Below are 19,451 nucleotides of genomic sequence, written 5' to 3'. Positions count from 1 at the left end.
TAAAAATTAAAAAATAGGATAAATGTGCCGGCCCCACCCACGGGAAAGACCCGGTCCGATTTTTATACAAGTCTGGATCGATTCTTTTTTAAAAAAGGGGTTTTATGGCGAAAATAAAACTTGTCCCAATAAACTTTTTGTGCATCTCTAGTTCAAGTTATAAAAGTATCGATATAAAATATGAGGATAGAGAGAGCATATGTATTATAAACATTAAACTATGTAGTTTTTTAATGTAGTAAATAAAGACATGTTGAAATAATTGTTCATGTCTATATAAATCATTGATTTATCGATTATAAGTCAACAAAATATTTACTAATTTTATAACGGGATCCGAACCAAATAATTGATATCCAACCATAATGGAGCAAGCTTGTTGCAATACGAAAAATGATGAAGATGAAAAGAAGATTTCTTTTATGTATCGTTTCTGGTTCTCTCAACCTCCTAGTTAGACTTTTCTAATGCCAACTTGTTATTTTTTGTTAGATTATTATATATTTATAAGCTTATCGTTAGTTCAAATATAGATGCGATGCCATCATTGTTTACTAAAATTCTATCCGCCGCCTCTTTACATTTGAACTATATAAATTTGTGGCATTCACAAATATAATCTAGCCAAGATCGAACTCGTTAATCTAAGCTTAGCTCTAAGTATGAACACTAATTAGAACTAATTTATTTAAACAAGTTGTGCGCGATATTTATATGATTATTTGGTTATTGCATCACGGGGAGATAGTCGGTTTCTGAATGAACATGGGACTAGCAGGGTTATATTATTATGGCACCCAGGGTCATATTATTAATATTAGAAGATAACCCGTGCCAAAATACGGGCTGAGAAAATTCATTAAATTTATTTATAATACAATAATTAACGTAATATATTTATAATAAGGTGTAATTAAACATAGTGAAATCAAGTATTATATGGTTAAATAATACAAACTTCTAAGGAATATAGAAATATTTTAATTATTATGCAATCTGAACAAATATATTATTTTAATAAAATATAAAATAAAATTATACGAGAAGTAAAAGTATTTTAATCATAATATGATTCAGCAATTTTATTGTTTCATTAAAAAGTAAAATATAATTCTACATAAAATATGAATTCAGTCGTGGATTCAAAATACAGTAAACGAAACTACGATGAAAAGGTACACCTGGAATGGGTCGGGGTGAGACGAAAATATGGTGAAATGAAATATTGTATCATTAAGAAATAATACAGAGTTAAAGTATTTTGATAAATCTTTTCAGATTTACGATGGACCTCTATTTTAACAAAACTCTTATATAATCTAACAAAAATGATAAATGTTAATTGTCAACATTGTGTCACCGTGGTCCAGCTATACACAAATATCAAGCCACTGGTGACAACAATTTAACCTCACTTTGATATTTATCAAAGTTGTTGGTCATCATCGTGATGGAATAGCTAGGATATTTTTAGTGGAGTATCATTTTATTATATTATATTATATTATACACCAGATATTTAGTTTTTTTCTCATTAAAAAAATACTCAGTTTTTTTTGGATTTTTTGTTATTTTTCGTTTCACTTATTTCTCCGATGGATATTGGTAATAAGTATATTCATCGTCATTTCAATAAGTTTGATAATTGTACTAATGGTGGTGTTGAAGGTAGAGTGCTTACGCATACTTATTTTGTCACTCACCTCTGTGAACATTACTTTCACTCTAATTCACAAATTGCTTTTATTAAAGAGTTGATTAGTAAAGACCTGAGTATTTTTAGAACGTTTGATGTTGCTCTTCATCAAGTTGAGCAATGGATTAGTGTTGAGTGCATGTCTATACATTCACTTTGCAAGCATTGTAAATATGCTAATGGACAATCTTTTTCACCCCTGCGGAGTCAAGCGGTTCAATTTCTTGTTATTTCAAAGTATTTTTCGCCTAGATGCATTGTCAGAAGTATTGTGGATGCTTCAGATCCTGAATCTGTTGCATATTCTCATATTTTGGATGTCACAATACTTGAGAAAGTTTTTCAGTGCTCATTTCGTACAGTGAAAGGTATTCACCCTATAGGTTTGCTTTTTCAAGAGCTCTGAAGAATGTTTTTGCTACAATTGTAAGTGGCCCTTCCTCTTGTGATTTTTGGATACGTCTTCTCATTCTACCTCCATATACCCTTAGAGAATACATTCCACGTGAACGTCAACAAAAAATATCTGGAAATAGAAAGGCGCTGGCAACTTTTAGTGATCTTGGAGGTCCTTTAAATTTACTTAACACTTTATTTAAAAAGACATCACAAACTAGTGTTTTACTTGAAGAGAACCACCCATATGCATCTGCTCTGACATTGTCTACCTCTCCAAGTACTAAAGACCATCCATTGGTTAATAATGAAATTGTTCTTCGCTGTATTAAATTTTTTCCACAAGGGACTTCTTGAGGACAAGTTGGTTTAGAAACTCAACATCTACATGAATTTTCTTTTTTGTGGTTTCGAGTCTGTCATGGCTAGCGATCTTATTGTAATCCTAACACCGATTATAAACTTGTGGCTAAATGGTAAATGTCATGAATTTTTAGCGGAATTTCTTACAAGCTCACCTTTGACGCCGCTTCTCAAGCCTGATGGTAGAGTAAGAACAATTACAATAGATACTATATAGAGACGTTTAATTTCAAGTATGGTTATAGATTAAGAATTGATCCATGTACCTCAACAAACCGGCTAACCGTGTGTAAAATAGCCTCTGCTACTCCTGAAATTCCTTCATCAAAGAATTTCGTGAGTAGTCAAGGCTATTTTACACGAAGTTTATCAGTTTGTTGAGGTACATAGATCAAATTCTAATATAGATATGATTTTGATATACTTCAAGAGTGCCTTTAGTATGATCAGTAAAAGAAAAATTCTTGAAGAAGTTAGAGGTAGATGTTCGTCTATATCTTCTAGGGTGGGGTTTCTTTATTGGTCAACTCGCGGTATATAGCAAGAGGATCCATTGGGACATCTCCTCTTTGCACTAACTTTACATCTTTTATTTCTTAGAATATGTGAGGTAAGTGCTCTTTCTCTTCAATTTGAGGTCTCTAAGGCCTTGACTATTATTCAATTTGATGGGTCAGGACTGGGTTTAGAGCTTAATATAGGTAAGACGGGAGTTTTTTTGGCCTGATTCTAACCCATGCATTTCTCAAGATGAAATTTTTCCGCCTAATATTGGTAGGCCTCAAGTAGGGTTCAAACTTCTTGGTGGTTATATTAGCATGGACGAAGAATTTGTAGAGGAATTTATTAAAAAGAAAGTGGTAAAGTATGTAGAGCTTATGGGTGTTTTGGAGAAACATACTGATCCTCCATGTGAGATTATGTTATTTAGGGTTTGTATGGGACTAAGTAAACTCCATTATACTTTATGCACCTGCACACCATAATGATTTTGGAGAAACTTCTGCTTAGTTTGATACCGTATTGAGGAAGAAACTGGACAATATTGTAATGTCGGAAGGGCATGACTTTGGTGACCTTCAGTGGAGGTTAGCGACTTTGCCTATTCGTTCAGGTGGTCTGGGTGTGTATGCTCCAGACAGCGCTAGATAATTTGCATTTGTGGCTTCTCGCATCCAATCTATTGACTTGCAGGATCATATTTTACGAGGATGTGAGATGATTACAATTGATGATCATTTTACTTTAGCATAAGAATTGATGCAAACTGTACTCTCTGATATAGATTTGCTTAAATTATCCACTAAAGGGTTTCTCCCCTAAAAATCAATGCATTATTTGGCAAACCTTTACTTTAGTGGTATTTGTGATAATCTACCTAATAAATTTAATTTTTCTGAGAGATAAATAGATATTTTCTGGTGCTTGGGAGCCACACATACTCAGGATTTCCTATTAGAAACTCTCGTTGAGTGATTAGGATAGTGTATAACGTCAATACAATATCAGATGATACTGCGGTACTGGCTCATGATTACTTTATTTTCAAGTGGAGTTCAGTGTCCCTTGTGCACGTGTCTGATCGATGTATTTGAACACGATGTTCATTGTCAAACACAACCATGGTTCAAATATGGACATTACTCGGTAAGAGATGTGTTATATGATGTATTATGAAAATCTGGGATTTCAGTTTAAGAGAAAGCACATATTAGCTTTCTTACTCCTTCATGTGAAGTCAGATTAACTCTTAGACCATCTAATTTGTTAATTTACATTTGGAATGGGGGAAAATATACTTGTGTTGATCTAACGAGAGTTTCTCCTCTGAGTGGATTTGGAAATGCACTGTTTGTAATTTGTCAGATGGCTACAAAAGCAGTTGAGGCAAAAGTGCATAAACATGATCATACATGCAAAGATAATCAACACATATTCATGCCTTTTTCTTTTGACAAATTTGGATTCATAGCACCTGATAATGTTGAGTTTCATAGGAGAGTGCGGAAGATCATGAATAAAAATATTATGACTATAGGATCAGCTAATTAAATATATTTTTCATAAGATAGGATTTGTTATTAAACGAGGTATTGTCGCATAATTTGCTGCTCGCTTAACTCGTACACTTGAATAAACTTTAATTATTGTTTTTATCAAATTTGAGATCAGAATGAAATGTAAAAAGTTGAACTCTACATGAAATAGGAATATAGGAGTGAAACAAGAAATATAGTTTTACCCTTATACGATGAGATCAAACATCCTGTCAAAAAATAATATAGAGTACTACGAGAAATAGAATTTTAATCATAATATGGTTTGACCAATTTTATTATTTAAATAAAAACTAACATAAAATTCTATATGAAATAAAAGTATAATATTAGCAATACGATTTTAACTAACATGGAATTCTATGTAACATAGGATTCTAGGAGTGAAATATATCAAATAAATATATAGTAATAATAGTATAATTTTAGCTATTTTGTACTTATTTGAAATTAACATAGAGTTCTACGTAAAACATGAATTTAGGGCTAAAACCAGAATACGGTGAAATCAAAATATAGTGAAATCAAGTACCATTGGGTTCTCTTATTAACAAAAGTTATAGATGCCATGATTAGCTGCCAATTGTTTCACTAATAACTTTTTTATTTTTTAATTGAATTATTGTGTAGCTATGAGCTAATAGATGTTTGAATTTTGGACCTACGTGCTCAGAAAATAAACTATAATGGTTACTTTTATACCGACTCTCTCAGCTACATATTTTGTTTCAATTGAACAAGTAGACAATGACTTTCATAAAGCTGAATTAATTGTGTCAAAGATATAGAAAGAAAAAATATCCTTCCTATTTGATTTCTGTCGTGATTATAATATCAGAGCAACAATAGAATCCCCAGAATCATCAACGTTTGCGTACAAAAAAAACTCAAAAAATTAGAGCTATTTTACTCTTACACAACTGTTGAACTGGAAATATTTGTTGGATTTCACGTATTTGTTAATCAATTGATCGGACACTTGGTAAATAACAGTGATGTTGGTTATCCGCTTGTCTCGGTGAGATTACTCTCGCTCAAAAAATTTAAAATCATTTCAATGTGAAGAGTTACTTTTCTGGTTTAGCATGGGCATCGATTTCACAAAAATGATAAAAAAAACTCATGTTGAAGCAAATTCTTATATTTCTTATCCTACGGAAGAAAAAATCTATCATTACCTTTGATGAGGACAAACTAGTGGAGCATCTAGTACATATTTAGCAAAGGAAAATATGATTTATTATCCTTGATGACACATGGTCAACTAGTGCATGGAATTCTTCACAAGCGGCCTTTATACCTAAAAATTATGTCATCAAATTAATGCTCACAAGTCAGAATGTTAGTGTTGCTAAGCATGTAAATCCAAATGGGCTCATTCACCAACCAGTATGATGTCCTTTTCTTAAAAGTTGCCCAACACTTAAAAAATTATGCTTAAGATTGGGAACATAATAAATACTAGAGATATAGTTTGTACTTTACTCTATTTGAATTGGAACATCTTTACACCCTTTGGCGAAGAGCCTATTGTTATTACCCTTCTTCACTTCTCGTTGGACAGTTTTACCAAAATTCACTAAGCAGTTTTTATTTTTGGTCATATGGTTGCTACAACCACTATCGATACACCAAACAGCATTCAGTGACTCTTCTTGAACATTGCTAACAAGAAGCATACTTTCATCTTTCTCCTTAACATCCTTATGTAAAAAATTGGAATCATTTTTTTCATCATTAATTCTTCTATAACAATATTTTTTCATATGCCCAATTTTATGACAATAATGGCATTTAAAAATAAAAGAATTACCTCTTCCTCTTCCATTGAAACCTCCACCAGCTCTTCCTCTTTCTCTTTAATATGAGTTAAAATTTTCACTTTGCATATTTCCTCTTCCTTGCCTCCGACCACGGAATGATCCTCTTCCACCTCTTCCTCTAAAATCACCAGGACTAGTGTCTTGAACTTGAAAAACTTGCTCGAAAAGAGATGAGTCAAATTACTTGATGCGGAGTTCGTGAGATTGTAGTGAGCCCAATAATTCTTCAAGAGAGGAAGTATTCAAATCTTTTGATTCTTCTATGGCCACAACAACATGCTCATATTTTCGTGTCATACTACGAAGAATATTTTCCAAGACTCTTTTATCCAAAATATCTTCACATTAATACGAAATTGATTAACAACTAAAATTGTTCGATTATAAAATTCCTCCACCGTTTCACTTTCTTTCATCTTTAGTAAATCAAACTCACCTCTTAGAAGTTGAAATCTCACCATTTTTACTTTTTCTTCACCTTTGTAGGCCTTTTTTAGCATGTCACATGCCTCCTTTGATGTTTATGATGTTGAAATTTTCTTAAAAATTACTTCATCCACTGCTTGACAAATAAAGTGAAGGGCCTTCTTGTCCTTTGTTGTGCAAGACATGTCTGTATCATAACAAAACTAAGTCAAATTGACAGCCCTAAGAATAAGTTGTATGATAATTTAAATTTGTATTTTTTATTTTATTATTTAAGTTTATAAAAAATGTCAAAGATTAGACTGGAGTAATTTTCTGTAAACATTCTCAAGCCTAAGAATCAACTCTAGAAGAAGTTCAAGAAGATAATGCCTTAGAGAAATTGTGAAAAAGCTTGGAGTTGAATAAATCTATTTTGGAAAAAATATTTTAAGTCAAGATATCTACAAGTCACATATCAAGTTATATAGAGAAGTCATTCAAGAACTCCAGAATGACTTATCGAGAAGTACAAATTGGTCTATCGAGAAGTCCAAATTGGTCATTCGAGAAGTCCCATAGATATCGACAAGTCAAATGAAGATTGGAGATATTGACAAGTTATTTTTGCATATCGAGAACTAAGAGATATCGACAAGACAAATAAAAATATTAAGATTAGAGATTTCGACAAGTTACTTCTATATGGAAAGATTTGGAATATTGTGTGCACTATATTAATTTCAGTTAGCATAATATTACTGCATTTATAATCTGCTTTGTTCACCAAGTAACAAACATTCAAAAAGCCTTAAAAATATATTAAACACATTCACCCCCTATGTGTTGTATTCATTACCTAACAAGTGGTATCAGAGCAAAATCTGAAAGCAAACAGATTAAGATCTTGGAAGAATGAATACACTGAAGATTAGCAGTATCAAGATTCCTGCCTTTGACAGATCTAGCTACACATTATGGAAAAAGAAGATGTTGCTGTTTATAAGATGACCAACCCATGATATGTTCAGATTTTCAAAAATGGCCCTTTCACCCCCATAGAAAGAGTTGAGGAATCTATAGATGAGACATTGTCATTTCAGCTCATTATGCCCCTAAAGATCCCTCAAACTATAGTGAACCTGAAAAGGAGAAAGTCTCCCTAGACAGTGGCTTGCAGTTGATTTTAATAGAGTCACTTGACAATATAATGTACAATAACATTATCAACTGTGATACAGCCAAATAAATATGGGAGAAGATAGAGATTCTATGTGAGGGAACAGAGGAGGTTAGTTCAAACCAAAGGAGAATTTTGGTATCTCCGTATGAGGGTTTCATGGCTAAACCAATGGAGAGTATAACTGATATTTTTGAAACATTCAATAGGTTGATTAATGACTTGCAGCTTCATGATAAATACTATGAAGCTGAGGAGGTTAACTTAAATTTTTTGCTCACTCTTCCTGACCATTTAGAACAAAAGATCTCAGCTATAAGAGAAGGGAGAGACTTAAGTAGGATGATATTGGAGGTTTTATATGGTATCTTGAAAACCTATGAACTGGAAATGATTCAAAGAAAGTCTTTAAGAGTTGGTCTAGGGTACATTGTTGATGGATCAAGTGCTCTAGTTCCAGTCATCTGATGATGAACAAGAAATCTAGAATTCAGTTGTTTTAATTAATGAGCAAAAGAACAAGGAACCACAGAAGCAAGTTATTCTTGAACTTGAGGAGGATGAATTTTATACCTTAGATGAACTGGATGAGTTAGATCAGTCCATGGCTTACTTAGCAAGAAAATTTTCTAACATTAGAGTAAAAAAGCCAAAGTTTTCGCAAATAAGGGACAAACATCCAACAAGGACAATTGCTGGAAAGGAAATACACAATACAACTCTGGTGGCAAAAGTGGCTATAGAACTGGGTCTATTGATAGATCAAAAATTAGATGTTTCAATTGTGATGAATTGGGTCATTTTTCTAAAGAATGCAGGAAGCCAAAGAAAGTGAAAAAGGACAATTCTTATCTTGAATTGGAAGCGAAATATGAAGCTCTTCTAAGAAAGCAATAGGGTAAAGAGTTGGGATGATTCTGACAATGATGAAGATGAGGAGTTTGGAAACTATGCACTCATGACCTTGGAGCAAGGAAAGTCATCCTCGTCAAAAAAAAGGTACCAACTCTTACTACTATTGATTTGAATGCTAGTAAATATTAGGAAACTATTGAAAAGATGAGCATGGAAATGTTCCACATCCATACTAGCTTGGTAGCAGCTACTGAAGAGGTCAGTAGGTTATCAAAAGCTAATGAGAATCTTGAGATTGAGAAACAAGATCTAGAACTGCAGCTTGTTGAGCTTGAAACTGTAAAGCAAGAAAATGAATATCTAAAGAACAAGTTAAAGTGTGCTATTGAGATAGAAGCTGTGTTGAGGGAGAAGATAGAGAATAATAAAATGAAACTAAAATTATTCAAAAATGCATCTTAGTTAGTTGGTCAATACCATGAGAAGAACAAGCCATGTTCTAACATAGCTATTGGCTTGGATTATGATACATTGAACAATAACATGAAAGTTGAAGGTGATAAGGGAATAGCAACTGTAAGTGAAGATATCCCAGCTATGTTGAGAAAGGTTGGTTCACCTATGTTCAAAGCATGTGAAATTAATTTCAGTGAAGAAGAGTTGATCATAAAGCAAGAAATTATTGATGAGGACAATGAAAAGAAATGTACAGAAATAACTCCAACTTCTAAAGCTGAGAAGAAGCCCATGGTTGATCAAACCCCCAAGAAGCCAATCAAGGAAATTAAAATTGAGAATGCAGGAAAGAAGAAGAAAAATATAAATGGGAAGATTGGGATAAACAAAAGCAATAACTTTGCATTTGTTGCAGATGCTCCTAGAAAACAGTGTCAGAAATTTAGCTCTACAAATCACCTAACTCACCTTTGTAAAAATGTTGTTAGTGAGCTAAGATTAGGAGCATACAAATATAATGAAGTAAAGACTGAAGATCCCTATTCCTTCTGTGATAAGTTTGATTGCATTCCTTGCAACATGAAAGTAATGACAAGTTACCACAAGCTGAGAGTAGACCTCAAAGAAATCAATATTGGATCTATAGCTAAAAAGGAACATGAAAATCAAGCAATAACACCATTCTTTCTGAATCAACTCATTCTAATTATGTATATTCTGTTAACAAGAAGAAAGTACCCAACACTGCTTGGGTTTCTAAACACACTTAATCCTTATTGTGTGCAGGGCAAAGTTAAGAAAGTCATATGGATCATAGACAGTGGATGCTCAAGACATATGATAGATGATATGGCCCTACTATCCCAATTTGAGGAAATGGTTATCCCACTAGTAACTTTTGGAGACAAAGGCAAAGGTTTCACAATGGGATATGGCAAACTGATTTCTGGAAATATTGTAATTGAAGATGTAGCATTGGTTGCTGGTTTGGAAGTAAATCTCCTAAGTGTCAGTCAATTCATTGATAGAGGATTCAATGTTAAATTTGACAAAGGAGAATGCTTAATCATCAGTAAAAAGACCACTGAAGTTGTTGTGAAAGGAGTAAGAAAAGGAAGCTTATTTGTTGCAGATATGGACTCAGCAAATGAGGATGGAATTTGTTGCTTCTACACCAAGGCATCTGAAAAATAAAGCAAGTAGTGGCATAAAAAGCTCTCTCACTTGAATTACAAGGCAATCAATACTCTAGTCAAAAAGGAGTTAGTGAGAGACATGTCAAATTTGGAGTTTGCTTAGAATGAGGTCTGTGAGGCTTGTCAAAGAGGAAAAATGAAGAATTTAAGTCACAAGAGTAAAACTGTGAATTCTATAAGTGCACATTTGCAACTTATTCATATGGACTTATTTTGACCAGTTAATGTCTTATCAATTTCAAGAAAGAAGTATGCACTTGTGATGGTGGATGACTACTCAAGGTACACATGGGTAGAATTTATGCATTCTAAGGATGAAACTCTACAAATTATAATTGAGCACGTCAAGAAAATTAAGAAGTAGGCTGGAGATCAGAATTGTGTGAAAAGATTGAGGAGTGACAATGGCACAGAATTCAGAAGTGCAATTTTAACTAAATTCTGCAAAGATAAGGGGATTGTTCAAGAATTCTCAATAGCTAGGACACCTCAACAAAATGGTGTTGTTGAGAGGAAAAATAGAACATTAATGGAAGCTGCGAGAACAATGCTGCAAGATGCCAAATTGCCAAACAGTTTTTGGGAAGAAGCTGTCAATACTGCATGATATACTCAAACCAGATATCTCATCAACAAAAATCTTGGAAAATTACCCTACTCAATCTTATCTAAAAGAAGGCCTATTGTGAAGCACTTTCATGTGTTTGGAAGCAAGTGTTATGTTTTGAAAAACAACTCTGAATATATGGGAAAATTTGACTCTAAAGTTTTTGAAGCAATTTTTTTGGGATACTCATTGGAGAGAACTGCCTACAAATTTTATGTGCTTGAACAAAAGAAAATTATGGAAAGCACAGATATAACTTTTGATAATGACAAGTGTCCACGCTTGGAATGCCTTGATTAAAATGAAGCTGAGGCCCTGAAATTTGAAAATCTCAACATTGATAGTGATTCTGAGGATAAATCCAAAATCAACACAAATCACGTAATGGATGAAGGGACAACTGAACAAGTGAATCATGTGAATGGAAGCTCATCTCGAACACCTGAATTTGATAGCACAAACTCTGGGGGAGAAAAAGGAGAAGATTCTGCAAGTCATGCCAATGGTGAAGAAAATGCAGAAAACTCAAGTCAGTAAACTCACACCATAAAATGGGATATGAGTCACATAAGAGAAGCAATTATTGGTGACCCAACTATTAGAGTAAGTACTAGAAGTGCAACTGCAAATGAATGCCTTCATGCATATTTTCTCTCATAAGTTGAGCCTAAAAAACTGTGAAAGCTCTACTTGATCCTGATTGGATATCTGCTATGCAAGAGGAGCTAAATTAGTTTGAAAGAAACAAAGTTTGGGAATTGGATCCTGCACTAAAGAACATAAGAGTAATTGGAATAAAGTGGGTGTTTAGGAACAAAATGGATGAAAATGGAATTGTAATAAGGAACAGAGCAAGGTTGGTTGTAAAAGGCTACTCACAGGAAGAAGAAATTGAATATGATGAAACTTTTACTCCAGTTGCAAGGTGTATCAAATGGATGTAAAGAGTGCATTCCTTAATGGTGAGTTGGAAGAAGAAGTTTATGTGCAACAGCCACCTGGCTTTGAAGATCCAGAATTTAAAAAATTTGTATACAAATTACATAAGGCTCTCTATGGACTAGAACAAGCACCTAGAGCTTGGTATGACACTCTGTCAGAATTCTTGATCAAACATGGTTTCACTAGAGGTACAATTGACAAGACTCTCTTCTACAAGCAGCATGGTGTTGATATGATCCTAGTTCAAATCTGTGTGGATGATATCAATTTTGGTTCATCAAATGAAAAGTTATGTCAAAGATTCTCAAAACTCATGCAGAGTGAATATGAAATGAGTATGATGGGAGAATTAAGTTACTTTCTTGGACTTTAAGTTAGTCAAAGGAGTGATGGAATCTTCATTAGCCAATCTAAGTATGACAAGGATTTATTGAAAAAATTTGGCATGGTTGATTGTTCATATGCATCTACACTTATGTCTACAGCTACTAAGTTGGATGAAGATAAAAAAGGAAAAGTGTATATATTTCAGGTTATAGAGGAATGATTGGATCTTTACTGTATTTAACTGGTAGTAGACCAGATATTATATTTGCAACATGTATGTGTGCAAGATTTCAAACCAATACAAAGTAATCACATTTGATGGCTGTGAAGAGAATTTTCAGATACCTAAAGGGACTCCAAACTTGAGATTATGGTATCCTAAGGGAACAGGTTTTGAAGCTGTTGGATACATAGATGTAGATTTTGCTGGATACAGGGTTGACAGAAAAAGTACTAGTGGAAGATGTCAATTTCTTGGACAAAGACTTGTATCCTGGTATAGCAAAAAAAAAATGTGTCAGCTTTCATAACTGAGGATGAATATATAGTTGCTGGAAGTTGATGTGCTCAAGTGCTTGGATTAAAAATCAGCTAATAGATTATGGCCTAGTGTTACACAAAATTCCTATTATATGTGACAATACTGGTGATATATCTATTGTGGCTAATCCAGTTAATCATTCTAGAACAAAGCGCAAGGATGTGAGATACCATTTTATTAGAGAACATGTTACAAATGCTACCATTGAGCTAATTTTTGCTCCAACAGAAAATCAATTAGCTGACATTTTTACTAAACCTTTGGATGAAGCTACTTTCACTAGACTTGTAGGTGAAATTGGTATGCTTAATTCTTCATCCTAAAGGAAAGAACTCAGCTAATGTTTTGTAGCAGATTAATTTCTGATAAATCAAAATTCATTTGATTAATTAGAAATTAACTGAAATATGAATTATAAATATTTCAGATTTCTCTGCATATTTATTTTTCATTTTACTTATTGTCAACTTGGAATTTTTTAAATTATAAGTAAACTATTTTTTTGTTAATTCATATTCCCAATATATGAAGATAATAAAAGACAGATCTCAAAAGCAGCAAAAGTATATTGAGAACTGAGTTCTCGATAAGTATAAATGACTTCGCGATAAATCATTTTGAGACTTCTCGAAGTAGTTCTCGATAAGTCAGTTTTGGACTTCTCGAGTTAGAGATCTCGATAAGTCATTTTGACTTCTCGATAGAGTTCTCGATAAATCTCTGTTAGACTTCTCGTGGACATCTCGATAAGTTATTATGACTTCTCGAATAACTTCTCGAACAAGGCCATTATTATACTTCTCGAATGAACATCTCAACAAGTCACTCTATGACTTCTCGACAAGTATTATAGAGTTCACAAGTAATCTACTTTGAGTTCTATACAAGTTCAATTTAAACTTATCTTTAACTCAGACTGGGATAATTTTATATAATAAATTATTTTCATAATGATACTTTTGATAAAATTTATTCTGATTTTATTTTGATTTATTCATATAAAATTGGAAACAATTCAGTCCAGTCACGACAAACTGGGTATTTATTTGACATCTCGAAAAGACATTTTCTAGTTCTCGATAAGAGTCAGAAAATGACATATCGATGTGTATCTATTCTCTAAATATGACTTCTCGATAAGCAAATTCCAAACGTCCATTTTTAGTTCTCGATAAGTCATTTACCTTTTACTATAAATACCCAGACATCTCGACATACACGTTTTTATGCTTTCGAGATCTCTAAGTGACCTAATTTTTCCAATTCTCAACCGCTCTCTCTCATTTCAAACTCTTTCTCTCTAATTGTTCTTACCCACTAAAATTTACTCCTCTAAAATGGCACTAAATAATGTTAGAACTGTAATCCCCAAGGATGGAACCAACTATCTCGCTTTCACATATGTTAATCAAGCTCCTAACAATTTCAAGGGCTCTGTATCTATGATGGTGAACTGAACTATTGGAGGCCAACAGGTGGAGTTTAATGAGCAAGATGTGAATCAAGCTTTGGGCATTCCAACTGAAAATTTGGTGGAGGTTCCAACACGGGATGAGCTAGCTGAGTTCATGGACTTCATCAACTATAGTGAAAGAATCAAGTTGTCTAGCCTGAACAAGAAGTACCTAAGGAGGGAATAGTTTTTCTTGTTTGATTCTATCATAAGGGCTTTCACTTGTAGAAAGACGGGATATGACAACATATCAAGTATGGTCCAGAAGTTGATGTTCTCCATAGCTCACAACAGACACTTGAATGTTGGTTTATTGATCCTAGAAGAATTGAGCACCTGGCTAACAATGCCCCTACTACAAGAGGTAAGAAAATTTTCCTTCCTAGATTTATAATGTCTGCTTTAAATCATAAAGTGCATGACATTCATATGTTAAATGGTATAGATAGAAATAAATAGGAAACTGTAAGCAAGTGTCCAAAGTGCTATTTGGTTCACTTATTACTAAAAATAAGGTACCGGTAAGTCTTAGAATCACTCCATTTATGTTGGAGAGATTCCGTACTTACCTTTACCCTATGCCTGACATGAGGTCTAATATTAAACCTAGTACAGCCATGGTGCCTTTCCCTGTGGAAGTACAAACACTGGACAACCAACAGGGGCCTTCCCAAGCTGAGACCCTCTCTTCTTTACCACTAGAAGCTAGGAAACTAACCACTTCATCCTCTCAAAAGGGTGAAGTGAGTAAGAAGAAGAGAAAGCAGGCACCCTTAACAATAATCAATGAGAGTGGTGAGGACCAAACAGAACAAGAGTCACCCTTGGTCAAAAAAATAAAGAAGGTGAAACAAACTGAGCTGACCACTTAAGCCACCTCTCCATCCTCCCAAAAGGTTGTAGTTGTAAAATAAGGATTAAAACAGACTCTGGGTGCATCCTCTCAATAGGGTATCTCTATTGAACAAAGCATTCGCCCAAATGCACCTTGTAAAGAGTCTGCACAAATACTTGAATAAATTCAAGTGTATGGAAGGAGAAATAAGGATGGTATACACAATGAGAGCACATCTCTTGAAGCTCCCTCATCTACTCAGTGGGAGCTGTCAACACTCAATTCTGAGATTCTAAATCTAATTTCTCAAATTTTTTCTTCATTTAATCAAACTTTGAATCTGATTCTCAAGAGTTTCCAACATCAAGTGGCATGGTTCTAGAAAGTATGCTCACCACCCAGGAACCAAAATTTGTGGGTGAGAGGCTACATGTTGGGGTAGACCTTGATGACACCAACATAAATACATGGGTTTCATTAGTTTTCACTGAATACCCTGTGGTAGTTAAAAATGCACCTTCATGTGTAAATCAACCTTCACTGGTAAAAAGGTTTGAGGGTAGTACTCCTATGGGGAAGCTATCTAAATCCTCTCCAATTCAATTGGAGGTTCCTCTTACAGGAACAACTTCCCCCAAAACCCTAGCTGAGATTGCACTCACAATTGAAGCTAGGAGTTCAATTTCCAATGATCCTTCTATGGGGGAGGCAAGTACATCACATTCAAGAGACAGTGTTTTGAGAAAAACTCAAGGATTTGAGACTATAGTACATGACAGTAATCTAGTTAACTCCCCTCTAATTCCAATGGAGGTTCCCACCACAAGTGCAGAACAACAAACTGTCACAACCACAGTTCAACCTATGAGTCAGACTGTGACTTCTGTCATAGGTGGTTATATTGAAAATCTACCATCCACCTCAAATCCAAATGACCAACCATCAACATCCAACCCTACATAACAACCATCTCACACAATCCAAAAGTGGTTACAAAGTGCTAAATCCCAACCAAACATTGTAGATGATCTTCTAGTTGATCAAATTTTAGGCCTTGCAAACATCACACAGTATCTGCTTACTGACAGATATGACAAATCAAGACTATCAGACAATTATGCTCACTTATAATAAAGATGTTGAGAAGCAAAAGCAGAAGATAGTGAATGAAATTGAGTAGGATGTTAATGTGGATGTTTGGCTTCCTAAAGACTTCACATTGGAGATAGATCAGGTCTTGGAAAGATTCAGAGAGGAATATATAACCATTTTGGAAAGTAATGCCAAGGTCCTCACTCCATAAGAACTGTATTATGCAGTCAATGAAGTCTACAAGGTCAAATCAAAGTTTTTCAGCTCTTTGGTAAAGCACTACAAGTGACTTTGACTAGTCATCAAGACAAAATCAGTAAGATGGTAAGGGAGAAAATGGATGAGATTATACCTTCACAGGTTGAGATCAAATCAAAATTCAAGACTTTTACATAACAAATGGGATGATTTGATCTAACTACAATGGATGCCAGTGTCAAAAATCTAAGGCAGTATTTTTTGGCTATGCATGAAGTGGTTCAGCAGCACATTACAAATTCTAATGACACCAGACTCAAGTTGAATCAACTTCATCAAAGCAGATATGAGCCTTCACCTCTTTTGATGAAAGGCATAAGGGAAGCTATGCAAGCCATATTTGGCACTTCATTATCTACAAGCTCTCCGTCACAATCATCAACATCATCAAATCTCCAACTTCAATCTCTACAACATCAAGTTTCAACTTTATAGTCCTCTAATGATTCACTCACAACCCAGGTACAAGCTCTCACTTCTCTAGTGCAGAGTCAACAAAATGACATCAGGACTCAGTTCATGTGGGAGCTATCATTGGTGTCTTGAATGTTCCTCTACCTGCTCTTCCTGAAGTTGTGAGGCCAAAACTTCCCACTCCACTATTCCTGCCTGCCAACAAGACTAAGGGGGAGATAGAAGTTAGGATTCAACAATCTAAAGAAACTGGCAAATTGACATCAACTCACACTGGTCAAAGATCTTCACAAGCTCAATTATCTAAAGATGTTGGGAAAGATAGACTTCTAAAAGCTGCAGAAGGACCTTGTCAAGATCAAGAATCAATGAACTTCTAACAGTCTTAAGAGTGTCTCTTCACAACAACTATATCACCTTCAAAAGAGCATTGGCCAAAAACATCAATTTCATAAAAGTAAAAAGTAATTTTACTTTTACACAACTGTTGAACGTGATATATTTGTTTGATTTCGTTGAGATGTTGATCAATTGGTCGGACATTTGGAGAACAATGATGTTTGTAACATGCTTGTCTCTATTTATGGAATGGGAGGTTTGGGTAAGATTACTCTTGCTCAAAAAATTTACCCTCATTCCATCTATATCTTATACTACCTAGACCCTACTTTTAAATGGGATTTACTTGTTGGAATCTGAATGATGGAAGAATGATGGAAAAGAGTAACATGCCCAAGAATTGTTCTAACAAAATAATTAAGTAATTTATAAAAAAAATCAAATAAGACATATATTGATTTATTACAAATCTTGAGCTAAAATCATCAAATGAACAATAAACTCTCTTATTCACTATACTAATCTAAGACACCTTAATATAAATTAGTCTCTTTAACAATCATTATAGTTATTGGGGAGGCTTATGATGGAGTAACAACCAACACCTGCAAAATAAAAGAAATCGAGAATAGACTTGATGTAGGCTATATTGATGATATATTTTGAAAATACAGATGATAAAAAAATTATAAATATTATGCAACTTACTGTAATATTTTTTAATTTAATATAATTTATTGGAGCACTCTCTCCATTGTTTCCTGCAATTATCCAAAAAGCATATAAATTATCATAAAATAGCTTTATATATGTAAAATTGATATATTTTTTAAAACCCCAATACTTGAATCTGGGAGAAAATTTCCAAATTAATGAGACAAGTAAATACCGAAGTTTATTGGATTTAAACATAGAAACTAGTTATAGGCCACGTGATATTCCAAATCCATGCCATTAATCACTTTGGATGGAACATAAGAAATCACCTCCTCAGACATGAGTTGGGTGAGTAATGCCTAGGCCTTGTTCCCCTCTCCATCTTTTTCTTGAAATCATCTCCGTGTTGGCTGACATAAGTCCGGTGTATAATTCTTGGATGGTGGAAACTGATGCAAAAAAAAAACCAATGATTAAGGGATGCCATTTAGGAACTTAGTGAATAAGTAAAAGATGAAAAAGTAGCAAAGACAAACCTGATTTGAAAGACAGCCCTTTCCCAAGAAAGAAAGGCACAAGCCTGCCACAGTCAGCTGGTAGAGAAAAAGAGAGCTACACCAGGGATTCATGTATCGAGTCATCTGATTCAAAAAAAGAAAGACTCTTCGATCTCTTATTGATGGATAAAGAAAAATATATATGCTACAAAACAATCTACCAAGGCTAGAAAACTGATCCGAATTAAAAGGTTGACTTAAAATCAGCAGCTGTAGAGATTAAAGCTCATAAAAGTAAAATGTAAAATATTTTATTATTAAAATTATATATATTTATGAGAATAATTAGTTAGAGAAAATTGTGTTTAGAAATGCCAAATTATTTTTGTATTAAATCAAAGTTAAATATTTTATTTTTAAACTAATTCAAAATACTATTTCAAAATATGAAACAAGCCAAAAAGAAATGAAAATATAAACATAATTATATAATAAAGAATGATCTATGATATTATCGAATCACCTGGTTCCCCGTGACATCCCACCAAATTTATGGAGCACTATCTTCATTGTTTCCTACAAATATATAAATACTATGAGCATACACAATAATAATATTTTATGAAGTTACACCTACATATATATAGCCTCAATTCATTCAATTGAAAGGATTCCAATAAATTTTATGATATTGGTGGTTAGCTATAAACTCTCTTACCATTACATAGGAATATGATAAATTCAATAACATGAGTAAGTATAAATAACATACCTGAAATCAATCACAACCACAAACAAAAAAATTGTACAAAAAGAAAATACAGTATATCTTCTCATGAGAGAAATTATAATCTCAATATGTTGTATGTTAATGAATGATTAATGATGAATATTTAAGCTCCCGATTTAATTTGGAGAACAGTAGGTTGTTTTTGTTTTGTGGAGAGAAATAGATTGCTAAAGAAGGAAGAGACAAATAGATTGCTAAAGAAGGAAGAGACAAAGAGAAATTTGGAGTGAGTTATTTTGTTTTGCCAGAAAAGGGATGATTAGGAAGTTAGA

General features: G+C 33.7%; 1 long non-coding RNA gene across 1 annotated transcript; it reads right to left on the bottom strand.

Annotated features, from left to right (window-relative positions):
* Nucleotides 1-17,711: 17,711 nt before the first annotated feature.
* On the bottom strand, nucleotides 17,712-18,536 carry LOC141697294 (uncharacterized). The gene is made up of 4 exons (XR_012564662.1): nucleotides 18,429-18,536; nucleotides 18,222-18,341; nucleotides 17,944-17,996; nucleotides 17,712-17,840 (listed from the first exon to the last, which is right to left on the bottom strand). It is a non-coding gene; the product is annotated as an uncharacterized LOC141697294 (long non-coding RNA).
* Nucleotides 18,537-19,451: the final 915 nt, after the last annotated feature.

The sequence above is a fragment of the Apium graveolens genome, chromosome 11 (genome assembly GCF_009905375.1).
Source record: "Apium graveolens cultivar Ventura chromosome 11, ASM990537v1, whole genome shotgun sequence".
Lineage (NCBI taxonomy): Eukaryota > Viridiplantae > Streptophyta > Magnoliopsida > Apiales > Apiaceae > Apium > Apium graveolens.
Note: the sequence above shows the minus strand (reverse complement) of the source record. Positions and strands in the feature narration are given on the sequence as shown.